Below are 15,149 nucleotides of genomic sequence, written 5' to 3'. Positions count from 1 at the left end.
CTTCACACAAAGACTAAATTAAAACTAAAATTAAAACAGGCCGCCAAAAACAACACTACGTAGCAGTGCCGCATCTAATGGACAAAACATTCAAATGCAACGACACTCAAATCGTCATCGCATCTCGTGGGCCTCTGATGACGCACATCAAAAATTTGAATGCGATTATTTAAAAAATATATTTTTATTTTAAATTTGAAATTCTAGTTCAAGTCACACAGTAGTGCTCCTCATTCTCTCCCTGTCAGTATTTCATAATCACATTCTTAGAGGTTTTATCCTCAAAAAAGACTTTTTTTCAAGCTTTTGTGCTCTCATTGAGACCAGAATCCTCCTTGTATTCATCCTCATACATGTTACAGATGAGAAATTCTTCATGTTCTTTCTTGAGTATCTCCTCTATTCTTCTGAACATCTCAGAGCGCCATCCTGGGTTTACTGTGTCAAACTGCAGATGTCCTCCTCCACACTTCTTTATTATATCATGAATAGTGTTATTCCATAGCATAGAAGTCACTTTGGATGCACGTGTCTCTTCATCAGTAGTCAGCACTATAGTGTGTTTCATGGCCTGCTCACTGAAGAGGTTCAGCACAGAATTCACTCTCTGTCTGTCGGTCTCTCCGAAGTCATTATACTGCAGTATGACTATGATCACATGAGGTCCTGGAGCAGACTGAGACACACACTCTCTCACTCCCTCTATTATCTGTTGATGTGAGAGCTCTTGCTGGAGCAGGAGACTGTTGATGACTGTGATCTTTCTCTCCTCCACCTCTCCATTCATTCTCTCACTGTGCTGCTGTAAATAAGACAAAGCTTCTCTGTCAAATGTTGCTCTTCCCAGTATAGTGTTTTCCACTCGGCTGTTTTCTGATCCATTCTTTCCTATCAGCACAATCCTCAGATCAATCACTGAAAAAGAGCAGAGACACACAAATGCAATAAAACAGCACTGCACAATCAACAATGAAGAATCTCATATTTAAAATCCTATAGAATTAGCAGATTTCACCAAAGACACTAGTAGAAATGTTCAAATATCAAGTAACACCTGCAAGAAGCTTTAGGAACATCTATGAAAGATGCACATTTGTTTAAAACTCAGAAGTTATCATACATTGTATTAACTTATTATTGAGATGATAATTACTTGAACACTTTTGTTTACAAAAAATAAAAGACCTGCAGCTGCATAGAGCCCCGTGAGCACCAGGGGCCGCTAACACTGGTTCAGTACAGTAAACTTGACAGAGGAGTTTGCTCATGCATGCGGAGAGAAGGTATTCTGAAAACCAAGAGGATTTATCCATCTGTATCTGGAATCGCTTGCTTGCAATCACATGAATCTGATGATGTGTAAAATTCAGATGGAGGGCAGGAAGTGAAAAGCAGAATGGATGAGATGGAGGAAAGTCTGTACTGTAGCTACTGTATAGACACTATTACAAGAGAAAGGTATTAACAGAAAATCACATGTTGGACGTGATGCTTGTGTTATGAAGAGGAGTGATTTTTCAACTAAACTGAAATACTTGCCTGCCATCGAGGCGGTGGATACAGGCAAAGCAACTAACCCTGATTACAAACAAGCTTCTTCTAAAGTGAATCCTGTATTTATATGAGGGATGTGTGATATATGTCACTCCTGAAACTCTGCTGCATGTACAGGGTTTGTGGCCGTGGTCCTGTTAGCAGCATGAAAAACAACTTTTATTCAAATTCTGAATTGATTATTGCCTAAAAAGCGAGCAAATAGCGCTTCCACTAAAACGTTCTCGCAATGTTCTGTTGTAATCAATGAAGCTCTCTAAACTGCAAATATAATATCTCATTTACATTGTGTACGTGTGGCATTTAGCATTGAGTGAATTCTGACTGTCTCACGCTGTATCTATTATATATTTCTTTATTAATATCTTAATTAATGCTGTCAAACAATTAATTGCGATTAAACGCAGCCACAATAAAGGTTTTTGTTTACATAAGATACGTGTGTGTACTGTATATATTTATTATGTACATATAAATACACACACATGCATGTATATATTTCAGAAAAAAATTATTTTCATATATTAAATACATTTATAATAAATTATATTAATATAAATATAGACACAAAAAATATATTGTATGTGTGTGTTTATATATAAATAAATATACACCACACACACATATTATGCCAACAAAAACTTTTATTTTGGATGTGATTAATCTTTGACAGCACTAATCTTAATAAATTATTGCCAGTATTGGTAACCTTATATTAACTATTTGCACACACAAGCATTACCTGACTCAGCTCCTGACCGCAGGTTTACAAGCCACTTTTTCCTGCATTTTTCAGTCAATTTCTTGCCTTTCCCCCCTTATTAACAACTAATTTTTTGTACATGATAAAAGCTTTATTAAGTTTCTCGGTTTGACCGATTTAAGCATCCAGCTGCATTTAGTGCTACAGCAATGATGTGCAAACAACCTATTACATGGATGTAGCATGTTAATTAGCATTAAACTACTTTGTTGGAATTCATTAGTCTGCTGTAGTATCGGGGTGATGTGGGTCAGTGAGGTTGTATGTTTTGCTCAGTGTGTGGTTTTTTTTTTTTTTTTTTGGGTGGGGGGGGGGGGGGGGGTTAGTTGTCCAACTGGTGTTTTTGGAGAATGAGGGTGAAAATCGTTTTATTTTTTAAAAAAGAGCATCTTTCATTAAAAACAAATAAATACAGTGAACTCTAAAATTTGCTGAGATTACTTTAAGTAGTCTACTGCATGACTGGAGTAGCTCCAGGTCTGTTCAATGCATTAAATCTGAATTTAATGTTTCATATATATATATATATATATATATATATATATATATATACAGTTGTGCTCATAAGTTTACATACCCCTTGCAGAATATGCAAATATGTTAATTTTAACAAAATACGAGATCTTGTGGAAATTGCATGTTATTCTTTATTTAGTACTGTCCTGAATAAGCAATTTCACATATCAGGGCCTGTATTCATCAAACATCTTCAGGCTAAAACTAGCTCATAACTCACTGATTTAGGAGAAAATCTTCAAAATAATGGGTGTGTCAGTCTAAATATTTGCTCTGAGTATTTCACAAAGCATTTTAGCACTAAAACTATAGCTCCTAAATCTGTGAAACATTAGGAGCAGTGAAGTCACTGAGACCAAGCCACAAACTATCCTAAAATAGCTGTTTCCAGCAATCTGCCTCAGAATATAAACATTTAGGAAACATTTGACAATAATGAGCTTTTAAAAAGGTATCGCCTTTGGTTGTGGAGGTTATCCCAACTCCAAATTTTCCTTTGATTATATCCTTGTTTTCATTTTTTTTCATTCAAATTCTGTTTTATTTAATATTTTATGATTGTGTTGTACAGCACTTTGGTCTGAGTAAGCTGAATTTAAATGTGCTCTATAAATCAAATTTACTTACTGAAAATTTACACACACTGCTCCGGGTGTGTGTTCACGGTGTGTGTGTGTGTTCACTGCTGTGTGTGTGTGTGTGTTCACAGTGTGTGTGTGTGTGTGTGTGCAGTGGCGTAACTTTGCTTTGAAAAGTGGTGGGGACACCGCACAAAACGTTTTGCTATTTGTTTATTTAATAACCGAATTTACTTGGGGACTGAGTTCAGGGTTGGAAATGCACTTAATTTCCACACATGCATCACATTCACAAATATGTCTATAAACATCCAAATAAGCAAAACGTAACATTCACAATGTGGAACAACTTGCTAAAAGTAGGTGTGATCAATGCACGCGCTGAACGAAGAATCAACATTACGTCAAGAGTCAAGACAAGCCCACAAAATGTTTCCTCATCCAATCAAATAATTTAACCAATCCTGAACTACGCAAAACCTTGTGTAAAACATGAATGAGAGTTAATTTGTGTTTGAAATAGTTAAACTACCTTTATTAATTAAATAATTAAATAAATGAAATTGTTTTGACGAATCTTTTTTTTATGACGTTTTTATAAAAGCTCTATTTTTCCTCCCCCACTCCACATGTAAAGGCTAGTTAACGGTAAATGTTGCTACCTATAGCATAAATGTTAAAACATCAACAAAATGTCCAAAAGAAAGTGTGGAAGTGATATAAGAAGCTTTTTAGTGAAGCAGCCACGCACAGTAAAGGCCATTGCACACTGAGTCCGAATTTTTCGTCCGAAATTTTCGCACGTTGAAAAATAAATACGACCTCACGTTGTCAATCACGTTTGCACACTGCCTCCGAAATTGTCGTCCGTCAAAAAAAAATCGGATCGGGTTCGATTTTTTGCGTTTTTCGCATCCGTATAAAGCATTTTGAGATGCTTTGAGAAGGTGTTTTGACAAGTCAGAGCCACCGTACAAGCGAAAGCCAAAATCCTAAATGGTGTCAGACAAATTAATACACTTCGTCTTGCAGCACAGAGCACTTTATGACAAACAAATTGCGGAATACAAAGATACAGAATATAAAGAACTGCTGTTGCCTATTTTTTTATGCCTGGCGCGCACCTTTCCGATGCCGCAGTTCGGTGTGTGTGTGTCTGTGTGTGTGTGTGTGTGTGTGTGTGTGTGTGTGTGTGTGTGTGTGTCTGTGTGTGTGTGTGTGTGTGTGTCTGTGTGTGTGTGTGTGTGTGTCTGTGTGTGTGTGTGTGTGTGGGTGTATCCATACCTCAGACAGTCTCTGTTCAGGATTAATTGGTTCACGGAAATTGGTGGTCTTCTTTTTAATATGTGGATTCAGTATCGCTAGCAAAGTATCAAACTGAGGCACTGACATCCTGAAATAAACTTTGAATCTCTCGGGATAATCCCGCAGCTCTTTGATAAGGAGGTGGAACTCTCCTTCCTCTCTGCGCAATCTAAGGATTGGATGGACCCAATATTTCCTTTTTCTTTTTCTTTTTTTAAAAAGGGAGAGGCCAACAAAATCATCCTCACTGCTTGAAGACATTTAGTCGTGGCCTAATGGTTAGAGAGTCGGACTCGTAATCGAAAGGTTGCGAGTTCGAGCCCCCGGCCGGCAGGAATTGTAGGTGGGGGGAGTGAATGTCCAGCGCTCTCTCCACCCTCAATACCACGACTGAGGTGCCCTTGAGCAAGGCACCGAACCCCCAACTGCTCCCCGGGCGCTGCAGCATGGCTGCCCACTGCTCCGGGTGTGTGTTCACGGTGTGTGTGTGTGTGTGTGTGTGTGTGTGTGTGGATTTGTTCACTACTCACTGCTGTGTGTGTGCACTTGGATGGGTTAAAGGCAGAGCACCAATTTCGAGTATGGGTCACCATACTTGACAATACGTCACGACTTTATTTTGTATAGTTTTGCGAATTCTTTTGCAACAGATTAACGTATCTCGCGATAGTTTCACAACGAGACTTAATATTCATCTTTGAGGATGTTGAAAAGCTTCTGACCGGCGGAAAAAATTGTTAAATGAATGAATTAGATTATGAAGAGTGACGATTTGTAGATGGTGCTTTTCCTTTAATACATACCTTACGCAATCTATTTTTCAGTTACTTTTTAAAAGTGGTGGGGACAATATCGAGCCTGGTAAAAAGTGGTGGGGACATGTCCCACCCGTCCCACCCGTAAATTACGCCTATGTGTGTGTGTGTTCACTGCTGTGTGTGTGTGTGTGTTCACTGCTGTGTGTGTGTGTGTGTTCACTGCTGTGTGTGTGTGTTCACTGCTGTGTGTGTGTGTGTTCACTGCTGTGTGTGTGTGTGTGTGTTCACTGCTGTGTGTGTGTGTTCACTGCTGTGTGTGTGTGCACTTTGGATGGGATAAATGCAGAGCACGAATTCTGAGTATGGGTCACCATACTTGGCTGTATGTCACTGTCACTGTTTTACATCGTTAATCAGCTGAGCAAGAAGTAACAGCTGTTCTTGTGTCCAGTTTGGTTTTCTTTTGTTTGCATGTCTTACTATCAGCCGTGATTATTTCACTCTGATAGTTGTTCATGAGTCCCTTGTTGGTTCTGAGCAGTTAAACTGCCTGCTGTTATCAGAAAAATCCCCAGCTCCTGCACATTCTTTGGTTTTCCAGCATTTTAAAACCCTTTCCAAAAGTGACTGTATGATTTTGAGATCCATCTTTTAACACTGAGGACAATTGAGGGACTCATATACAACTATTATATAAGGTGAAACATGTACTGATGCTTAAAAAGGCCTCACAATGCATTACGAGATGGGGGGTGTAAACTTTTTTAATTGGATGATCAGGGTAAATTGTACTTATTTTGATTTTGTCTTCTAGGAAACATGTAAGTATTTCTGTAGCTTCTGAAGGGCAGTACTAAATGGGAAAAAACATTTGAACTGCTCAGGACCATCAAGGAACTCATGAACAACTATCACAAAACAGAAAAACATCCATGGATCATCTGGGAAACGACACACAGTATTAAGACTTTTGAACGGGGTCATTTTTATAAATTCAGTTTGTTTGTTTTTTCTGGAGTATATACAAACATCTGTTACGTGAAATACCTGAAATTCAGGACAGCACTAAATAAAAAATAACATGCAAGTTTCATGATCTCTCTTAAGCCGGGCTCACACTACAGGATTTTTAGCCCCAATTTCCCCCTCCCGAGAATCGGAGGAAAAATCTTGTGGAGCACCTCGATCGGTCCCGATGTTCGGCGCAGATTATCTGGTAATGTGAGGCGTTCACAGATCGAACCTTGCACCTCCTGATCTGCTCACACACAAATCGGGGCCGCCCCAATTAATATCAAACATGTTTGATATTTAGGATTTAAATCGGGATGATGACGACTGATTGCGTCATGTACTTTCACAATAGCCAAAGGCAACCGCAAAACAGCTGCTGCACAGGTCCGTTGGATAGTGGAGACGGAGGAAACGGCTTCTTGAAATTTTGTAGTAACACTGTCTGTATAATGTGTCGAAACCGTATCACAACTGTTGGAGAAAGAGAAGCGCTGTGGTGAAAACGCTTCATTTTTTAACGTAACGTTACCGTAATGTTGCTAGAACGCTAGCTAACATATGTAAACATTGCTGACGAGCTGCTGCGTGAGATCACGCGAGGTGCTCTGTCTGGCATGATAATCTTAATAATATCTTGTAGTGTGTGCATGTTTAAGATTTGAGGGAAGAAAATCTGCAAAGATTCTCCTTGTGTGTGTGTGCTGCAGCCAGATTTCATAATCGGTTAGGATTTTAAAACTCCTGTAGTGTGTGCCCGGCTCTATTTTGTTAAAATTATTAACATATTTGCATATTCTGTAAGGGGTATGTACAAAACTGTGTATATAAACATTACTTTATTTTGAAGTGGGTAGAAAAAACTAATATGACAAATATTTCCAGATAATTATTCTTACATTTGCTTTGGCTTTACAGTGGCAATATAAAACTGAATTACTTCACACATATGAGAGTAATTCCCTGCTAACACAAGACGTAACCGTTACGTAACGTATTGGTCATTTTTGGTCATTTCATGACTTACCAATAGGCAACGTAACCACGACGTCATATGCACGTAATTTCATTACCATCCCATTACCAACTCACAACGTCGTCAGTACATCCTCCTAACGTAACAAGATAACCAAGAACGTCCCAGATAGGTACTCTAATCCTAATATGTTGGTAATTTAATGACTTACTGACAACGTAACTGCAACGTCGTATGCACGTAATGTATCTGTGCACATTCTTTATATGCTCTCTGATTACCATAATGCCGCTTAATTAAACTTCAGATACAAGATTGAACGTTCCTTAAAGATAAAATGTGTTTCTTTTCACCAAGTCAAATATGGATGACTACTTTTAATATAGGAAATGAAGAAATAGATGTAGAAATAGTTTCAGGTTATGTGTCACCGCACAACCTGCACATCCCATAGATTATATTTGTTATTAATATTCGCAAACTATATGTAAATATACTGTATATTTGGCATGGCAGTGGGTTATCTGGTTGAAAACGCTTGCGCTGTGTAGTACACTGTTAACAATCATTTATATAATATTAATATGCCTATAATGCATCCTTAAAAACATATTAAACATCTCAGTAGTTCAAAAACCATAATAAACTACCTTTATATAGCCCTATTAATAAATTCACATTAATTACACCCATAGGAATGTAGAACTGTTAAATATATTGAAATATATTTTGAAAAATATTTTAAAAATACATAAAACAAAGTTTAAAAATTGTTCATGATGCATGTATTAATGTGTACGAAAAAATATATTCCTATTTATACGACTTAGTTTTTAATCAATGTTTTTTCATTGTTATTTCTACACCACGTTTACCATTTCTAAAGCTATTATATTATTATTATATTTACGTAAATTCTACGTGACTGCTACGTGCTTTAATGTGCGCGCGTGCGCTGAGCTGGAGCTGAGGAAGTCACCATGGAAACGGGGGGGGGCAGCTCAACTGTCACACAACTAAACGCCGTCTCTCACTGTTGTTTTCACTCATTTCAGGTAAGTTTAGTCTCTAAAATTACACAAATAGTACATACAAGTGTTCCTGACACTTGTTTTCATGTAAATGACACGCATTTGTTGAATATTTACTTTATAGAAATGGTTTAGTGTCTTCGGAAAAAGTCCGTTAGCATCTCAACCGTGAGGCTAACTATAAGAGCTAACTTAACTATAGACTTGAGCTCTTGTTTCTGAAAGTTTGGGCTTTTAATGTCATCTTATGTGTAGATGAGCGTTTTTTATATAAAGGTTTTGCTGGCAAGTTGTCAAAGGATGAATGGAAGTAAACTAATTAATTTAACCTAAAGTATGTAACGTTACTGTACAGTTAATCAGACACATCTCTCACACAGAACGTGAACATGGGCTGAAACTTAAAACAGGTTTTGATCTTTAAACACATATTAATAACACTTGTTCTGTGATTTCAGAGGTGTCAGAAAAAACCCTCTGCGACACAGGAGAAGTTCCTGATTTAAACATTTCTGAAGGGAGCTGCTGACAGAAATAGAAAACAGGTGATCTGAGAAAGCTTAAATAACTTTATATGCATCTTGCACAACATATTTTGCCTATATCACCATTCATCTGTAATTTTCTTTTGCAAAATTGTGTGTGCGTTTGCTTGTTAGTTATTTTAAAAGGGCTTTGATGTCCAAACACAAGTAACACTGTAAGAGCATTACTAAAGTAAACCTATAATGTACATTGTTATTAAATTGTATATTCTGTAAATTATTATTTTTCTTTTCTGTATTTCACCTCTGCTATAGTTTAAATATAATAAACCTGGCATTGTATAATAACTATTGTTGGCTCTGTGACAGATTGTTTCTGTTCCTATGTTCTTCCACGCTGATGGCTGTGCTCTAGAGTTGGAGCGTATCTCCTGTCGAAGAGCATCTCTAGACATTATGAACCATATGACTAGTAAGTAATACCTCAAACATACACTGCCTAAAGTTTAAGGGCCAGATTTGTCATGTATTTGAAATAAGTCTTTTATGCTCACCACTGCTGCATTTATTTGATTAAAACACAGTAAAACAGTAATATTGTGAAATTACCATTTTTTATAACTATTTTCTATTTCAGTATGTTTTAAAAAGTGATCAAAGCTGTATTTTCAGCATCATTATGCCTGTCTTCAGTGTCAAATCACGCTTTGCGAAAACAAGAATAAATTACATTTTACAATATATTGACATAGAAGAATTATTTTAAATAATAATAATATTTCACAACATTACTGTTTTTATTTATGATCAAATAAATGCAGTTTTCTTGGTGAACATAAAGAGACTTATTTTAATAACACAAGGGATTCGAATATTCATTCATTTATTCTAATAAAATGCCAGAAGCTCTTAAAAATATTAAGGTAAATAGTCATCTTTTCCTCTGGTGATTTGTATTGTATACCCAGAATGCAATGCACAATGACGTAGATTCCCATTCTCTATACGCTCTCAAACCGTGTCTACACTGGACGCGACAAAGGGAGCATTGGAAATCATTTGAACTTTGTGTCAGTACGTCATAAATAGAACGAGACATCAGTTTACAGTCAGGGATTTCAGAGACTGAAAATCATCAATAAACCAAAAGGTAATTATAATTGATTTGAATAATAATAATAACAATAACAAGAATAAAAAATGCATCTGTGACTTAATATTGCTTCTTATTTTTCAGTGGGTTGAAAGTTCTCATTAAACATATTGCTTTGTTCTCATCTTTGCGCATTTTCAGATGTTGTGCATATTTATGAATCATAATTTTTTACTTTATTTTGTCTTTCTCTTTTTTTTAGTTTGGTTTAACTCCAACCCCAATTAAGCAGACCTGAGCAGTTCCATGCCCAGGACTGGACACCAGTGTTGTAAGTCATCAATCTAGAAGTCATCCTGCCTCTCTGAATCGTCATGTTAGGAGATCTCAACATTGTCTCTCAAGGTCCACTTACATGCAGAGTTTTGCTCCAACCTAGTGCAGCGCACATGAACAAAGTAATCAAGTTCTTCAGTTTTACTAACTATAAAGTCACAAACAGGTGAGCGTGATCAGGTGTGGATCTAAACTCTGGGTGTGAATCACTCAGGTCCCTTGCTCAGTAGTCAGTGTTTAAGGGCTGTCTCAATCACAAAAATGTTTTTGCTCCATAAAAAAGCTGTGAAAACCAGGAAGCATCGATGCTCACTATGTTCCCTTATAGGAAGTTCTGAAGCTCAAAACTTAAGAGATAATTCGCTACAAATTGACACGTGATAGATTTTAAAATACAAACCAATATTATATTTCAGCATAAACATACATCACTAGACAGGTAATGTCTAATCTAACAAATATTTATTTATGACTGAAATCTTGCGCATACATATAACAAAGTATTTATCATAATGTGCTGAAAATAGCATAAAAAAATATATATCAGTTTTACTGTTGTGCATAAATGTCAGTAGTGATGTTGTACAATGAGGACGAAAATAGTCACCAGTGTGTAGTGAGCCACTGTCCTGACCAGTGCCTGAATTTGTGTGCATAATATATTAATGTACAACCTAGCGAACTATGAAGCTGATTGAGACGCACCCTCTGTATGACAGTGGACCTTGAGGGCCAGAGTTGAGAACCCCTGACATACTGATTAGTTAATAATCACTCATTAAGAATGAGTACACTTTAATTTGTACAGAGATATGCAATATTTGACTCATATTCAGCGATGCTGTTATCTTTTTTCCCATTTTGTTTGTGTCAATCACAGCTACATAAAACCAAAGGCCATTTAGCCACAGGTCACTGCATCTTTTGCTGTGTAAATTCTTTTTTTTTTTTTTAAATGTCAAACACATTCTCAGTATTTATATTTGGTTTGGTTTTTATAACCATTTTAGAGTCACCGTTTTGGTGCGGTTCTTATGTACTGTCCTTGTAACATTTCAGCAGCTGACTGTTTTTTTAGTACTTGCATAGTAATTTTAATTGTACCACATTTGCAATGCATATATAGCAGGGCTCCAGACTAACTTTTGAGAGCAGTGAGTTCTACAGATGGTGGCGCCAGAAGCAGATCTGGTAGCGCTTGGGGTGGTGTGTGGGCGGTATTAAAAATAAAGATACATTTTGCATTAATAAGTGTAGTTACTAGTAATATTACACATTTACTTCTTGGTAATGCACATGTGACAGTAAAGCACTGAGCTTGAGTTAGGAAGCACAACATTTTTTATACTTTTAAAATACTTTTATTAACAACAGTAATGTGCAAAATGTAAGTTTTATATAGAAAATTAACATATTCTACTCTTATTAAATGTACCATTAATTCTTCTGTAGTATTATATGGAACTTCAGTGATTATAAAAGGAGCTCTCTTGCTTTGTGTGATTCAGTCAGAGAAGTTTGTTTTTCAAGGCACTTTGTGACTTTTCTTACTTCATACACAAAAAAGAGCAAACATTTACAAAATTTGTTTTCTTGATGATTTAAAATTTTATAATAGTGATTTTATCATTTCAAAATGTAAAGTAAAACGTAGAAATGAATGACTAATAAGCCTATAAGTGTTCTTCTGCTGCCATCTACTGGTTATAGTGGTAATTTGATGCCCCCTTTTTTTAATTTTACAAATGTGTTTGTTTACCACAAAGTATATTTTGGTCATCCCTTTAAAAATAACATTTTAATTGTATGCTTTTTAGAGTTTTAAAGTGCTGTAAATAGTTGTGTGAAATACTTAAATGTGCTTGAATTTCTCTCTCAAAAGTTTGTACAAACCCTGATATGCATTATGTAATGAAACACCATGGTTATAGTTAGCGTTACTTCTGGTTATATGTCAGCACTGTTTATAACAGATTTCTGTGCAGAATTTGAATGCTTCTCGCTAGAGCTCACGGCAACCTTACTCATTCTGCAGCGATTTCAAGTGCTTCTCACAGGATCTCTGAGCACTGTACAGTAACACGAAATCAACACTGCTTGCTGAGTAAACCTGTTCTGAGCTCGGAGAAGTTTGTTTGCTCTGCACTGATCCGAGCTGATAAACGGTCCTCGCCGCACAGCTCAAACGAGTAGCGCGGTTTCACTAGCTTTTGTTTCGCTTGCTGTTTGATGTTTCTCTTATGTAACAGAAATAGCAGTGCTTATGAGTGGTCGTGCTAGTGCTCACAAAATGTACTCGCACCGGCAGAAAAATCGGTCACAAAACAGTCTGGAGCCCGTATAGGAAGTGACAAAAAACTGCTGAAAATTCTAGAAAACTGTTCTTATCCTGCAAGTCCCCACTCTTTTGTGCCCTGAGGTAGAAATGCCCTAACAGTAGGGAAAACTCAGGTGTATGCTTTTAAATTTTAGACAACCATTGTTTTTTTTTTATTATTATTATTTTTACATTTGGGTTATTGTTTTCTTTCTCACTTTAGATGCTGGTGAAAAAACCTCCAGGCTAAAGCATTCAAAGTGGACTTCTGTCGTGGCTCAATAATCCAGGATTGGGATGGTGGAAGGAGCAGAAGAACCAGAAGATCAGAGATCTGGCAGAAATCTACTGGTGCGCCTGAGGGAACCGATTTATCTAATGTCTTAGTTAAACCAAAAATGTTCATCACTCACCTTCATGTTGTTCCAAACCTTTAAGACTTTTGTTCATCTTTGAAACATAAATGTAGATCTTTTTAATGAAATCTGATAAATGTTCAGGTAAATTTCAGTTTAGTTTGCACCAACTCTGGGTTTTAGGTACCATGAAAGTGGTTTGGCATTTAGCAGTGTTCATCGCCATAGTAACTTAGGCTCCACAGCTAACCTGCTCCGGGGCAGGTTATGTTCTGGTTTAGAGATCTCAATCTGAAATTTGACCAATCAGCTTCAAGCAAAGTGACACATCTCTGACGCAATAAAGCCACTCCTCCAGTTTCTCTTACTCCAAATTAAAGAACGCTACATAATAAAAAATTTTTAAAGATAAAATCATCTGATTTTTAGAGATGATTATTTTTTATTAATTATATAATTATTATACCCTTAATCCATTACACAAGCCATCTTAATTTAATAGTCATTATTAATCTTTTATTTTAAATTAATATAAACATATAGATAATATGCAATATAAATACGTTTTAGAATCGATAGCTGTAAACATGACTACATATGAGTTTCGATTTTTAAGTGTTTTTATATCTATAAATATTATAAACTTTACAAATTTTACTTGCACTTATATGCTAAGATAAGTTTTCCTCTTTCATGGATCGATTGTTTCATCTTGCTGTGTAAATGTGTTTAAATTCTTCATATTGTTCAATCTTTTAATCTTTGGTAGTGAATCGCACTGACTCTCATGAGAAGTGAATCCCAGTTTCAAGGCATGTGATTGGCTGCTCATTGCTGATGTCACACATTCATGTGCACGAGCTCCATTAACTCAGGATCAAGAACGTTGATGATCAGCTTCATGGTACCAACAAAGCCGGATTGGACTGGTTTGGTTTTGTCGACTCAAAACTAATCCTGTAACCCTGAGGTTGTTCAGCCATCATCATGGTACAGGCCCCAGTTGTTTAACCTCAATGTATGAAGTGATGTGAATGTTTTGTGTGCACAAAAAACATTGCACAGTGTTGTGCTGGCGTGAGAACTGGTCATCTCATGCTGCTTTTGTGAAAATGCGTTGGATATACATAATTTGTGAATAAAAACATCATATTTTTGTTGTTGCTGTTTTTTGCGTACACAAGGCATCTGTTAAAAATATCTTCATTTGTGTTCTGCACAAAAGGGACATGAGGGTAAGTAATTAATGACAGAATTTAAATTTTTGTGTGAAATATGTTCACATGTGGTTATAATTGGTCATTGTTCTGTTTTACAAACATTTTCAATATTTTAAAGATTTATTATTTCGAAAAATTATGTTTATACAGTCTACTTTAAGTACTTTTGTTAATATTTATACATCTTTGATTATGGTATCTTTCCTTAATTATCTGAATTGTCTGCTAGCAAATATTATGCTATAGCATATCTGTTTATAATGATGCTGAGCACGGAACCTCCTGAATGCTTTCGTTCATATTTCGCTGTATATCCTATGTTTTTATTAATAATTTGGGTGTATTTTACTGTTCATATGTGTGTGTTTTTCAAAATAAATGAATTAAATTCATTTCGAGTCTGTATTCATCATTCACAGCTGTTGAAACAGCCTTTACATTAGTTTGGGCATATGAGGACATAAATTAGGTTAAACTACTGCATGTCCGCCCATAGAAAATAAATAATTATAAAAAGTTACCAACTGATTACCAGCACACATAAGGCTTGTTTGAGATGCGCTTTGCCTCGCCTGTAATTTAGTCGAGAGTAGGCGGCAGCAGTGAGGGGAGGAGTGAAAAAAGTGCAGGCAAGCCGGACACTTCCTGAATCTCGTTGTGTCGTTGGACTGCAAACGTCAGCAATGGAAGAGATCGCGTTCGCGTTCTTTATCGCACTTTGTGGATGCCTTTTATAATCAAAGCCATAATGAGAAATGAGGAGCACACAGATGCTGCACTAAATTTACACTGTTATCCCTAATTATGGGTTAAACATTTCAGAGTGGGATATGGCACAGCTGATTAACCT

The 15,149-nt window shown here is 36.4% G+C and overlaps 1 long non-coding RNA gene across 1 annotated transcript; it reads left to right on the top strand.

Annotated features, from left to right (window-relative positions):
* Positions 1-8,437: 8,437 nt before the first annotated feature.
* On the top strand, positions 8,438-14,690 carry LOC306875566. The gene is made up of 6 exons (XR_013784756.1): positions 8,438-8,516; positions 8,951-9,037; positions 9,347-10,127; positions 10,333-10,401; positions 12,947-13,074; positions 13,849-14,690. It is a non-coding gene; the product is annotated as an uncharacterized lncRNA (long non-coding RNA).
* Positions 14,691-15,149: the final 459 nt, after the last annotated feature.

This window comes from Barbus barbus (genome assembly GCF_936440315.1).
Source record: "Barbus barbus genome assembly, chromosome: 9".
NCBI classification, from domain to species: Eukaryota; Metazoa; Chordata; class Actinopteri; order Cypriniformes; family Cyprinidae; genus Barbus; species Barbus barbus.
The sequence above is the reverse complement of the archived record's forward strand: the minus strand, read 5'-3'. Positions and strand labels throughout refer to the sequence as shown.